Source organism: Capsicum annuum, chromosome 9 (genome assembly GCF_002878395.1).
Source record: "Capsicum annuum cultivar UCD-10X-F1 chromosome 9, UCD10Xv1.1, whole genome shotgun sequence".
Lineage (NCBI taxonomy): Eukaryota > Viridiplantae > Streptophyta > Magnoliopsida > Solanales > Solanaceae > Capsicum > Capsicum annuum.
In genome coordinates this window covers 164020996-164036142 of record NC_061119.1, presented here as the reverse complement: position 1 = coordinate 164036142, position 15147 = coordinate 164020996, and the positions used below count along the sequence as shown (strand labels likewise).

General features: G+C 31.2%; 1 pseudogene; it reads right to left on the bottom strand.

Moving 5' to 3' along the window:
• LOC107841309 overlaps positions 1 to 15147 on the bottom strand; it is a 31782-nt pseudogene that overhangs the window by 2680 nt on the left and 13955 nt on the right.

Sequence of the window (15147 nt, the reverse complement as noted above, 5' to 3'; positions counted from 1 at the left end):
TACGAGGTTCAGTTTTCATATTTTAGGAGAAGTAGATTGAGCTAAAATATTCTCAATGAATGATGTGGAGTCATTTTCTGTTTTGATAAAATCTTTATCAACGAAACTCATGTTATCAAGTGAAGTCCAAAGATAGTGCCACCTTATAGAGAAGACGGGTTACAAATGCACCCTTTGTGGTTGTTAAAGTTGTTTGAGGTGTCCATAAGGATAACACTATGGACACCTCTGTTCCTACTAATCAGTCCACTCCAAATTAAAAAATAGCACCGCACCAACTTTGATATCTCAAAGTTTCATACAAATTTAAAAGGAATAATCCCAAAGACAATAATCATGTACAGTTCTAGAGCCAAAAGCACAACACCTTCACTGATCTTAAAAATGCCAAAATTTCTTATTCTAACTAGTAACCCTCTTAAAATGCTAATCAGCAAAATCTAATGAAAAATTTCTATAACATTACTAATCCAAATCCCACAAACACTCCCAAAAACAACTCAAGTATTGAGTCAATGCTCCATCAGCAAACAACAATTAGTTAGTTGGTCTGAGTTTGAATCTTGCAAAGAAAAATTCTAAAACCTAGATTTAATGAGTTGAAAATTTGTGTGATACTATTATATTTATGCATTTTTATTACTTTTTACATAATTTAAATCAAAATTAATGAAACTTATTATACAACTAGTGGTGAAATTCTATCACTAAAAACACTTTAAATGAACAGGATTTGTTGCCTTGATCAAGCTTTTCTAATGATTGGAACGATAATCAACATAGGGAATCTATGGCCGTTGAAAAGAATTATAACGATCAAATTTCTTGAGGTCGTTAAAGGATTTTTTAATGACCAGATTTTCAATCTGAAGTTAACTCTTGACATTGAGACTTTCAGCACCATCGCTGATCAGATCTTTTCCTGTAGGTATAGATTTTTTTATGAGTCTTTATATTCAAACTAAAAACTAATTAATTAATATAAATGTGTTATTTTTATTTGAATCATATAAAGATATGACACTTGAGTCTAACTCAATTTCAAAGGCTGACTCATGAGGGAAAGATTGTCCAATTTCATATAAGCAAACCACTAATTCATTCCCCAACCAATCAAAAGTACTAAACATTTACAATTTGAAGTATATATATATGAACCAAAAGGCATTGGAACTTTGTGTTAAAGTTATAAAGTACCTGGTAAGCAGCTAAAGCAGCACCAAATATGAAATTGAAAGGGAAACTTGTCCTGTTAAAAGACTCAACGAAGTGTTTTGCGGGAACTACCTCAACATTTGTAAGAGCATAAAGATGAAGAATTACCACAATGTAAAAGGTACAGAAACTCATCAAGATTCCTTTGTTATCCATTGTAGTTGGTTTTGCTTTTTTTACTAATGCTGCAAGTTCTTGTTCATGCTAGGCAAGAAAAAGAAGCAAAAAGAACAACTCAGGTATTGAATCAATGCTCCATCAACCCCAACCCAATAATTTCATTAATATTTTGGTGGATACCAATGATCAAACTTCTATGATTCTCTAAAATCATGACATCAATATCACCCAAAATACTATATCAGATCAGATTAATTTTGTAGACTTAGATGCTGAAGATTCTTAGAGTTTGGGTTTTAATTTAGGTTGTAATGATCAAAATGATGAGAGTGATTTAGTCTAGGTTTTAATTTACTAAATAATTGCAGGTTTATTCTCCGGCGACTAAATAGGACAATGGTGACTCATGTCTATAAAGAACAAAATAGGTTAGTTGATGGTTTAGTGGTAATGGCTAGTACTAATAATGCAATTTGCAAGTACCTCTATAAGGTTTTTTTGGGATGCTCCCGCATCTCTATGGGATCTTTTGTGCACTGATAGGAATTAAAATATGTCTGTTAGAAGCATTAAGGTGCAGAATCTCAAACCTACTGCTTTGTATAATACAAGTTCTACTACTACTACAATGTCATTTGTAAATACAAGTCCCATCATGCCTTTTTTATGAGAACCTCTTCCTATCTGCAACCTTACTCTAGTTTCATTTACTGTTCCATGTCTCCATGCTTTGCCTAATCTCACTCAAGTAGCACCACGCAGCACTGTTTTCTTTCCTGTGCAATATTTCTCAAGCATGGTTCTAGTTCTCCAAGTTTAGGTTTACATATGCATGTTGGGAAAACTTCTAGATAATATAACCCATCCCTTATTCTACTTCATCCTAGCATCCTACCTATTCCCGTTGCACATGAATCTGGACATCATACTACTACTATTACCCTGCTTTAATATCCAGTTTCTTTATTACCTTAACCCATTTTGGTGGCTCCTTTTTCTCTTCCTAATATTAACCTCATAATGACCTGACCATGTTTGTTGTTATAATTCGATGATGTTACTTTACCATCTTGCCACTTCTCTCACTCTAAAGCTTTTGTTACTCATTATATGGTAACCAAATTGAAGTCTAAATCCTCAAACCTTTAAGCCAACTCTTTTACCAAATATTCTTTAGCTTCTACTACTGTAACTGTTGAACCAACTTGTTTTTTCTTAAGCAAATAAACATTTTGAGTAGAGACAAGCTATACAAGAGGAGATACAATACGTTAATTCAAAATGGCACTTGGTTCTTGGTACCTTCCTCATGTGCTAAAAATCTTATGGGTTGTAAATGGATTTACAAGTTAAACTTAATTCATATTGTGTATAAAATTATAAGGCTCATTTTATTACAAAGGGATTTAGTAAAGAAGAAGGCATAGACTATTGTAAAACGCTTAGTTTGATAGTAAAATCGACTACAATTCAAATCAACCTTACTCTATAACTACTATAGCTCATCCACTACAGCCACAACTATGTTCTCTATAGCCATTTTCACTGCATGTCTTATAAGCCTCCTACACACACTAAAGAACCCATTAAGACATTACACATCCCTCGTAACTCAAAGCCAATAGATAGTCCTATTTGGACACTGTCCAACAAAATTCAATCTACTGGAAAAATGTTTTTCCTTTCCTCATTTGAAATATTTTGCCAAACAAAAACAATAAATTCCATATAGCAAGGTTAAAATGATATCTCACTTTTAGTACCCCTAGGTAGGACAATGGAGTTCATTTATTTGACTAATAAAGTACCCCAAGCATACAACAACGAAATATCTCTAAAATGAAGTCACATTAATTCATGAAATATTAAGGATGAAATAGGAGGAGTAATTCATGATGTCAATGCAAAGTGGATAGAGGTCTAGCATATACCTTTGCATCTTCTGAGCTCCAATAATGGACTAGTGATCGCCACTGATATTCTTCAACATTATCTAGAGAATGAGCTAAGCGCTCAATATCAGTATCGTACGGATCATATCTACTAGTTTTTGCTTCATGCTTTGCTTCTTTCCATTTAGTTCTAAGTGACATCATCAAGATGCGTCTTATATCATCAGTTGTGTCAGTATTGTCCTACATATATATTTAATACACAACTCATTTACATAGAAAAAATATATAAAAATAACAATATCTTAATATATTGGTTTTGGTTATACTAAGTACCTTAATTTGATTCCACATTCTATTCTTGTACATTTTAGGAACAAGTCTCCAATCTGTATAATTAAGTGGCGCTAAGATGCCGTTTCGTGCTAGCACACCAAGTTTTGAACTCAATTTAGGTTCTTCTATCCCAATAACCTAATCGAATTCATTCAGTACAATATGTAAATTGCCACCATCTTTCCCCCATCCTGAGTGCATCATAGTACGATCCCTAGATCATTTAAGTTGATATTCACTCTCACTAGAATCTACAAGTAATAAATATAAGACCACCAACATACTCAGTGTATTCATAGAAAGGGAAAATTATTATTCATAAAAATTAAGTTATCTAACAACTTTGTATTATAGAAGCAAGAAAATATATCATGAAAATTTAATAACTGGAAGAGCTTCAATATCGTGTAAATTAGTTTTCGATGAGTTACTAGATTGGAGTTTTCATTCATTTCATGACTAGTTTTGAGGTGGTAGAGGCATTGACATACTTCTTATTTATTATTTTTGTTGCTTCAAAGAATCAGATAAAATCTCGCCTTGGCTAGAATTTCTGTGTCTTTTAATTACTATTTCCACAAAGTTCCTCAAAAACTATGAATCCTGCCAAAGTTTTTAAAATAAATCTACTATGCGTAAATATTAATAATATCTAACTATCAGTCAAGTAATAAGACACATAAACATATGAGATTTTAACAACTAAATGATATAATAATAAACATCAAAATCACTTTTCCTCAATAACCATTTATACTGAAATAGTAAACAAACTATAATAGTAAGAACTAAGCCACGGCGTCGTCTTCATCATATGCTTCATTACTTTCCAGAGTTTGTAGGTCAATTTGTATTCCTGGTACTTCTTTTCTAACTAATTCAATGTCCTCTTCACTTTTAAATGTAGTATCATCTAATTGTTGCTCAGGCCACAACTCCATATAACCTTCCTTATTCCCAACTGCCGATGTATTTTCACCTAAATAGTAAAAATCTCTTGACTTAAGTTTAACAACAATTTTCCACTCATTTGTCATAGAATGATCAACATTAAACACTTGTTGATCTTGAGAAGAAAGGATGAAAGGTTCATCTGACAACTGATTCCTTGGATAGAGTAGATGATTAAAATTCACAAGAGTAAAACCATAATCACCTTTTTCAATAAGCCCCTTCTTATTGTTCACCCATTTACACCTAAACAATACAAACTTGATATTTTTTGTATAATACAACTCAATTATATCTGTGAGAATTTCATAAAAAAAACTTCTACCAATATAGGATTTTTATCTCTTGAGCTTGCATAACTTTGAGTGGTAGCCTCTACCATAATACCACTATTTTAAGTTTTTCTCTTAGTATCCCGAAACTCTATTAAGTATCTAACTCCATTAATATATCCAGTCATTCTTTTTGCTTGTCTTAATAGGCTAATAGCTAAATTTTGAATATCTTGAGATATTTGCTGACCGGCCATATGCATCTTCTCAACCTACTATTTAAAAATAAAGATGTTATTAAAATATATCACTATATAGTAATATATATGAAAATATTTTAGCTGGTTCATACTTACATGACTTCTAAACCACATTTGAAATCTTTCATTATGAATTCGGTCCACGTCATGTCTCGATAAACAAAAATTTTTCTTCTTGATTTCTTTTATATGTTCACTATAAATGTAAAATACATAAAAACTTAATAAATGAAATTTGAATGAAAATTATGTAATAATTAATTATTATGCATAAATTATGATTTAATACTTACTCATGATATGGAGTTCTGGAGGCAGAATTGAATAAAATATATTTGTGTGCTTGAGCATGTGTTATGTCATCAGGCTCAAACCTTTTCTCTCTGCTTGATCAACGACCCTCTTGGTTTTAGGTTTTATTAGACAAAATATTATTTCTTAAAAGCCGATTAGACTTACTCTCTACATCTTCTAAATATCTTAATCAGAATGTCATGCACTCTTCTATCCAATATCCCTCTACGATTGAACCTTCTGGACGGCTTCTACTCCTTACATAGTTTTTAAGACTACGCAAGAACCTACAATAGTAAATTTTAAAAATTCACTTATAATTATTTATAAGTAAAACAAAAATAATAAAATGATACCTTTCGATGAACCACATTGAACGATGTTGTGAAGGTCCTGCCAGCATTGCTTCATCGGCTAAATGAATGACTAGATGTTCCATGATATCCAAAATATATGGAGGAAAGATCCTCTCCAAATGACAGAGAGCTAATGCAACTCGATCTTGAAGCTTTTTTAAGTCACCAATCTTAAAAAATGTAGAACAAATGCCCCTAAAAAAATTACTTATTTCAATCAGTGGCTTAAGGACATTCAGTGAAAGAAGATCCCGCGAGACAATCGGAAGGAGATATTGCATTAAAATATGACAATCATGACTCTTCAGCCTATGCATCGTGTGTTGCTTAAGATCAACACAACTTGAGATATTTGAAGCATATCCATCTAAAACTTTCACTTCTTTTAAAACTTGCAAGAGTTAGTGAATTACTCAATGTAAAACATGCTAGAGGCAGATAATTTTTTCGGATTCTCATTTCTTGTAAATATAAATAAGAATTTAAATTATCTTTTTCTTTGCCATCAACATTCAATAACGTCCAGAATAAGTTGTCGAAGTTCTTTTCGACATGCATCGTATCAAGATTATGACGAATCGGATTGTCTTTTCAGTAATCCAACTCAAAAAATATGCTCTTTTTATTCCATATATTTTACAACAAATTATCACCATCCTTCCATTTTATTTTACGAGATTTGACCAATGAACCTTTTTCAAATTTGTTTCTAATATTATCCAATTGTTTAATAATCTCAATTTTCGTCAACCGTTTAGGTGCTACCTCTAACTTGCAAGGCCATCGAATGTAATTTTATCTTTTCGAAACTTATGTCTATGAGGTAACCATTGCCTATGAGACATGAAACAATACTTTTCTCCCATTCCTCAATCTTCTTGATTTAGTCTTAGTAAGACAACATGGACAAGCATATCTACTTTTCACACCATATCCTGATAAGTTATCTAGCGCTGGAAAATCAGTTATTGTCCAAAGCAATATCGCACACATTTGAAACATGCATTCTTCAATGCATCATAAGTGGTAACACCAATCCATAATTTTTTTAACTCATCAAATAAGGGTCGTAGATAGATATTAATATCATTGCCTGGTGTACGAGGATCATTAATTATAATTGATAATATCATATATGGTTGTTTCATGCACAACCACGATGAAAAATTATATGGAATTAAGATAACTGACCATGTGCTATGTGAGATAGACATAGATTTAAATGGACTAAAGCCATCTGAAGTCAAACCAAGTCTTACATTCCGAGGATCTTGAACAAAATCTGCATCCTCTTAATCAAATTTCTTTCAAACAATACTGTCAGCAGGATGTCCCATTACCCCATCCCTAGTGTGACCTTCATCATGCCATCTCATTTTAGTAAATGTTTTAGCAGATATAAATAGTCTTTGAATCCGCGGTATCAATGGAAAATATCTAAACACCTTTGCTGGAACTTCTGATGTATCTGAACTGCAATTAACTGATCCACCTTTGAAAGTTTTATATTTGGGAGCTTTGCAAACCTGACAATTCATTCTATCTTTCATTTCATTTCAATAAATCATACAATCATTTGGACATGCATGTATTCTTTTTGTATTCAAGTCCTAAATCTATAATAATTTTCTTTACATCATAAAAGGACTTGGCTAATGTTTGACCTTCGTTTGTGTCCCAGTTGCCGATCAAGCTAATAAAGACTAAAAAAGACCAATCACTTGCTTATTCGCCATCTTGGGTTTCGGTTGCAGATGAGATTAATTATGCCATTCTTGCTTTCGATAGAAGAGAATGACGAAGATCTAGGCATGCACATTCATGGAGAGGCCAAGTGATGAGTTACGGTTCTGCGACAGGTGAAGTTTTGGTTGGAAATGCCTTCTTAGGTGACTCTTTCACCTTCAGGAAGCACATCTTTTAACAACTCTAGCAGCATGGAAAATGAATTGTTACTCCACCCACCAGACACTTTTAATGTAATAGACGAACAAGGAATGAAAGTAGAGAATACTTGCTACTAGAATCTAACTCGAAAGTAGAGAATACTTGCTACTAGAATCTAACTCACATTCAACTTCTTTCAATAAATTAAAAAATTCTCCATTCTTCTTATCAAACCTCCTATTATGTTGATTTGACCCACCAAATCTTTCACCACTATTGTCCTTATCAACAAAGCTCAGTGTAGGAGGAATTCCAAAAACTTCATGTAACATGTCTTGCATTTCATCATCTTTATCTAACTGTTTCACAGATACTGAAGAAAATAATTGCTCACCATGATAAATACAGTTAGTATAACTAGTTAGAAATTCATCAACCACAATATGTTCAATAATCAAATCTTTTTTGATAAATTTCATATTATGACACTTTCGGTATGGACACAAGATTGAAGATGCATTAGGCCTATCTAATGACACTGAATGAAGAAATTCTTTGGCTCCATTCTCATATAATGGATCAAGCCTATTCAATAAGTTTATCTAACTATTATCCATTTAAGTGTATAACCTATACATGTAACAAAAAAGAATTAATAAAATGTGATTTTTTCTTGGTTAAACCTGCCCATATTATTATTTTTTAGGCTAACAAAGTTGTACATGTTCAATTCCTCGAACAAAAAAAATACTTTTGAAAATTCTTACACAACAAAGAATTAGACCCCCATAATATCAAACAAAATAAAAAGCACATAATAACCTGCAAATCAATGTTCTTCCAATACTGTTGCCTTTGTTGTATACTCCAAACTACAAATCAATAGCAAACCTTCAATAAATATATAAAATAGAAGACGGTTATTCATGTGGAACTACATAATCTGTGAAAACAACATAAGAAGTACTTCAAAAACTCTAAATCTTGTTCTAAAGTACAATTTGTGTAACTATCTATCTGGATGTCACTAAATTAATTTTGTGTAACAATCTCTATTTGCTCAATAGATTGGTAACAAATCTTAGATTAGTAAAGACTTATATTGGAGTAATAGATTCGCCTCAATCATAACCAAAAAATCTTTGAAGAAAATAGTAAAAATTATGTAGAAAACTGAGTTATACTTGATAAAGGAAATCACAATAGTTGGTATTGAAAGGACGGAAGCCCTAAAACCTGAACTGAAAGGAGGAAAACCCAAAAATTTTACCGCCAATTTACTTTTTCCTCCACATCTGCAATGCTCCCATTTTTTATCGCTCCACATCTGCACAATTCCATATTTATCGATAACTTTGATTTGTGGAAAAAAAATGTACAAGTGAGTGGATTTGACCAATTTTGATGCAAATGGACTGAATTTGAGGAAAAGAATGAGCCAAATTGAGACTTTCGACAACATTTGATTCATGTATTCTCTCAAATGGGTCTTCTTGAGTTTTCTCAAATTTATCAAATTGGATTTGGTATGTGTAACTCACTGACTTTTCATATTTTAGGCATACCAATTTCGTACGTATGTATCAAAAGTATTACTGAAAAAATGATAAGTCTCATTTAACAATTATACAAATACTACTCCCTCCATTTCGTATTAGTTGGCCCTATAGACTTGGCATGCCCATTAAGAAAAATAATTATTAGGTGTCTATTTTTATAAAATTAACCTGATTAATTATATCTTGAAAATATTAATTTGAGTATATACAACTTGTTTAGTCATTTAATAATAAGAGTATTATTGGAAGAACATATTAAAATCCTTTTGATTTCATCAATAGAACAACTAAATTAAAACAAATATTTTTAGAAAGAGGACCAACTAAAATAAAACGGAGGGAGTGAGTATCGAGGGGGCCGTGCCTATAATATATGTTTTTTTTGTCTCTATTTATGTGACACAAATATGATTTAGATAATCAATTGTATTTTTTATATGTTTTAGATATTTTAAGATGTTAACTATTATAATTTCAAAATAATATATTACTCTCCTTGTCCAAACTTTTATGGTATTGATAGTCAATTATATTTTAAAAATAATTTAATTTTTTAATTATTGTAATTTATAATATTTTTTCTTCTATTTCAATCTAAGTGGCACTGGTATAACTTCTAGTCCAAATATTTTAAATTTTTTAAATTTTTAATTATTGTGATTTATAGTATTTTTTATGTTTTTATTTTTTAAATATATAACACATTAAGAAAATAAGATAGATAAAATAAAGCGAAGGATAAAAAACCAATGAAATTGTGCCAAAGCAGGCAACAGATCAATATATAATAAAAGAGAATAGTCTAGCATGAGGTTATGCCAAGTGTGGCATCTTGAGAACTAGTATTTTATAATAAAAAATTATTTTGTATATTATTTATTAATTTATATTTAGGTAAAAAATAACTAAGTTTGACCAAAACGTCATTTCAAAATAAAAAAAAACTATTATGAAAAATTTGTTATCTCCTAAAATATGTAAATAATTAATTCAAATAATATAAATAATAATATTATAAAAAATAAATATTTATGATCACTATAATTGCGAAAATCTAAACAAATGTAGGATACTTATATACAAGATATCTTTCCTAAAATAAATAATAATATCAAATAAAAAAAAGTATTTATGATTTTATTACAATTAAATAAATTTAGGAAGTACTACATGCAAGAAAATTCAATTAAGAGAAAAAAACTATTTTAATCAAGAAACTTATATAAAAAAAAAAATTATGACCAAAGAGTCATTTTGAAAAATAATATTATGAAAAAGATGGCATATATAACTTAAAATATGTAAATAATTAATTTAACTAATATAAATAATAAAATTATAAAAATAAATATTTATCATTTCATTACAATTGAGTAAATCAAAATGTATTACAAGAAAAATCAATGAGAAAGACCAATTAGCAAATAATCAATCAAGCAACTTATATGAAAAATATTATTACATCCAAAGAATAAGCCAAAAATTAAAAATATCATGAAAAATATGTCATCCCCAAATATGTAAATAATTAATTTAAATAATATAAATGATACTATTTTTAAAAAAAAATATTTATGTTTCACTATAATTAAGTGAATCAAGAAAGTATTTTACATGCATAAAAATGAAAACTTTCATCTTCATATTTAAAGAATTTATATAAACAAAGAGTAAATATGTTATTCGAATTTGAAAAGTAGAATATACAATTCTTTATGATCTTCTTAGATTTTTTTTGAGAGGGGGCATTGCCACAGATATTATAGATGGATACAGATCACAATATTATCTAGTATATTGACCTCGCATCGAGCGAGTACTAATTCTAATATATTATTAAAAAATAAATTATTATTTTGAGTTAGCCAGATTGGTTTTTACCCATTTTCTAGTCAAAATTGGCCCAATCATCTCGATTCAAGCAGATATTTGGCCAACTATGTAGTGTTTATTGATTTTGAACTTATCCAAATATCATTCAACTTGGTCATTGACAACCTTCTTTTTTAGTAAGCATTAAAATGTATTTGGTTGAACAACATTTACTTTGATATAACTAAATTATTTCGAGATCATATAATAGTCCTAGGATCATACTATCTAGACCAGTTATCCTATATGGGAGGTGGTATCATAAGGTAAATTTGATTTAAATCGTATGGTACTTGGAGAAAAATTAAAACTCTTTACCAATAAATAGTGATGAATAACTTTAAAAAAGATTTTCAAAATTAGGAGTAGATATCGGTAATTAGTGATTAATAATATGTTTTAATGATAATTTTGTCAATTGTCGTTAAATACGACATTTGCAATAAACATCTAATTTATCCGACTTTTATATCAAATGGCACTATTTTTGCACCATTTTCACTAAATGTCGCTGAAATCAACAACATTTACAGCAAAAGTCAAATGTATTCGACGTTTGCATCAAATGTCACTATTTTATCGATATTTTTGCTAAATGTCGCTAAAATCAACAACATTTGCAACAAATATCCCTATTTTATTGACATTTTGGATCAAATGTCATCGTTGTCGTCGTTTTTACGACATTTGATATCAAATGTCGTGTTACGATAATTGTTCATAAATATCAAGAAATTCTTTATTTTCTGATATTTATTTCAAATGTTGCTAAATAAATGTCGTCGTATCTCAATTTTCTTGTAGTGATAACTCGTGCCTAAAAATTCCTTTCATGACTCGTTGTGAAACTCCTTATGTGAGTAAGGTCCATGATGATAAATTATCATTCTAGGGGGACTAAATTATGATTCATATGTATTTCTTATATCTATTCGTGATCCTCATTCAAGAAGAAATGATCTCAATGGGGAGATATTATAAAACTTCGCCTCTCAAATCATATTTAGGAACGTCCCGCACTTGTGTTGGAGCTTTGAATCATGTTATTTGACACAAAGCCAGTTAAAAATTAATTTCAGGTCGATCAGGGCGTCGCTAAGGCTATGGCTAAGGCCTTAAGGCGCTGCCTTGGCTATCAAGATTTTGAGGGATCATCAGCTGCCCAGGCAAGACAGCGCCTTGGTCATTACAGTAATTGCACTTTATTCATCAAAGGTTACTTTCATCCCTCCTACGTTTAGTACCCTTATACACGTTTAGACCCACTTTTAATAGAAGAGGGCCTTTAGAAAACATGAAGCTTTCATTATTAATATCCCTTCGCAACCTAGACTATGTGGATTTCAAGAAAAGACATAAGTCCTCATAAGTTTTCTATAAGTTCTAGCATCTCCCGTTAATTAGAAATGAATAAGGTATGTAAGACTACCCTGGGAAAACCTAGTTCTTCCCTGCAAATATATTCCTCATGAATTATAGTAGTATGATTCTATTGATTCTTACGAAATTTGAAAAACTCAATTCTTTTTTATTTTTCCACTATTTTAAAAATAGATTTTTGTTATAAAACAATAATAAGCAAGAACAAGAGTAGAGAGAATAGAGAGAGTGATTCTTACTTTTTCTCTTGATGGATGATTTACAAGGAAGCCCTTCTATTTATAGGGGGAATTTTCCCCTAGTTTCACACTAAAAGACAAATACATCAAATCCTGATAGACATCAAATAGATCTTGATAGACATTCACTATAATTGATATATATCATAACACTCCCCCTTGAATGTTTAACAATACTCATATAGGCTTCCTCATTAGAAACCTTACAAGAAAAACCTAGTGGGACAAAACCTCGTAAGGAAAAAAGAGTACAAGATGTATTAACTGCCCCTAATAAGAACATCCTTGAATCTTTCCATTTCGATCTTGTGCACCATCTTCTTGAAAGTTGTAGTTGGAAGAGAGTTGGTGAATAAATCAGTCACATTGTCACTTGAACGAATATGTTGTACGTCAATATCACCATTTTTTTAAAAGCAAGAACAAGAGTAGAGAGAATAGAGAAAGTGATTCTTACTTTTTCTCTTGATGGATGATTTACAAGGAAGCCCTTCTATTTATAGGGGGAATTTTCCCCTAGTTTCACACTAAAAGACAAATACATCAAATCCTGATAGACATCAAATAGATCTTGATAGACATTCACTATAATGGATATGTATCATAACACTCCCCCTTGAATGTTTAACAATACTCATATAGGCTGTCTCATTAGAAACCTTACAAGGAAAACCCAGTGGGACAAAACCTCGTAAGGAAAAAAGAGTACAAGATGTATTAACTCCCCCTAATAAGAACATCCTTGAATCTTTCCATTCCGATCTTGTGCACCATCTTCTTGAAAGTTGTAGTTGGAAGAGAGTTGGTGAATAAATCAGTCACTTGAACGAATATGTTGTACGTCAATATCACCATTTTTTTAGAGCTCATATGTATAGAAGAGCTTTGGCGAAATGTGTTTCGTTCTATCTCCTTTTATGAATCCACCTTTCAGTTGTGCTATGCATGCTGCATTATCTTCATATAAAATTGTGGGTACTTTGTCACATTTCAAGCCACATTTTTCTTGAATTAGATGTATTATGGACCTCAACCCCACACACTCTTGGCTTGCTTCATGAATAGCTATAATATCAGCGTGATTCGATGAAGTGGCTACGATAGACTGCTTTATTGATCTCTAAGATATGATAGTACCCCCACATATGAATACATAGCCTATTCAGATAAGTACCCAGCATCAGCATAACCAACAAGATCAAAACTGCAATCTTTAAAATAAAATAAACCCATATCGGTTGTCCCCTTTAGATACTGTAATATGTGTTTGATCCCATTTCAATGTCTCCTAGTAGGAGAAGAAGTATACCTTGCTAGCAAATTTATTGAAAAGGCAATATCAGGCCTTGTAGTATTTGCAAGATACATTAGTGCACCAATTACACTAAGATATAGTATTTCAGGACCAAGGAGTTCCTCATTCTTTTCTTGAGGTCGAAATGAATCCTTATCCACATCAAGTGATTGAACAACTATCAAAGTACTTAATGGATGTGCTCCATCCATATAGAATCATTTTTACACCTTTTCTGTGTAGGCAGATTGATGGACAAAGATGCTGTTTGTCAAATGCTCAATTTGCAAACCAATGCATAACTTTGTCTTTCGGAGATCTTTCATCTCAAATTATTTCTTTAGGTAATAAATTGTATTTTAAAGCTCTATTGGCATTCCAATAAGGTTTATGTCATCGACATAACCAGCAAGTATGACAAACTCCGAATACATGGGCAAATTTCATCATTCGTATAACCTTATTTAGATAAATATTCACTAAGACGGTTATACCACATGCGTCCAGATTGCTTCAAACCATACAATGATCTTTGTAATCTAATGGAATACATTTCCAGAGGCTTTGAACTATATGTTTTCGGTATTTTAAATCCTTCAAGAATTTTCATGTATATCTCATTATCAAGTGATCCATATAGTTAGGTTGTTACCACATCCATCAAATGCATTTCAAGTCTCTCGTGGATAGTGATACTAATAAGATAACGCAATGTTATTGTGTCCATAACTGGTGAATATGTCTCATCATAATCAACTCCAGGCCGTTGTGAAAATCCTTGTGCAACAAGGCGTGCTTTATACCTTTTTATTTCATTTTTCTCATTTCTTTTTCGCACAAAGACCCATTTATAGCCAACAGGCTTAACACCATTAGGTGTTTGAGTTATAGGTCCAAAAGCTTCACGTTTGGCAAGTGAATTCAATTCAGATTGAATTGCTTCTTGCCATTTTGGCTAGTCATTTCTTTGTCGACATTCTGTGATAGATCGAGGTTCAAGATCCTCTCTATCTTGCATGATTTTCTTTGCAACATTGTATGCAAAGACATGATCCACTACTATTTCAGATCGATTCAAATTAGTTTCAACATCACTTGAATTTATGGATAGTTCCTCATTTTCTTAAGTCTCAGGCTCATTGATTCCTTCAGGAATATCAACATTGCTCAAATCTTAAGCTTTCATATGAGGATCTTTCGTAGTGTCATCTTAACCATTT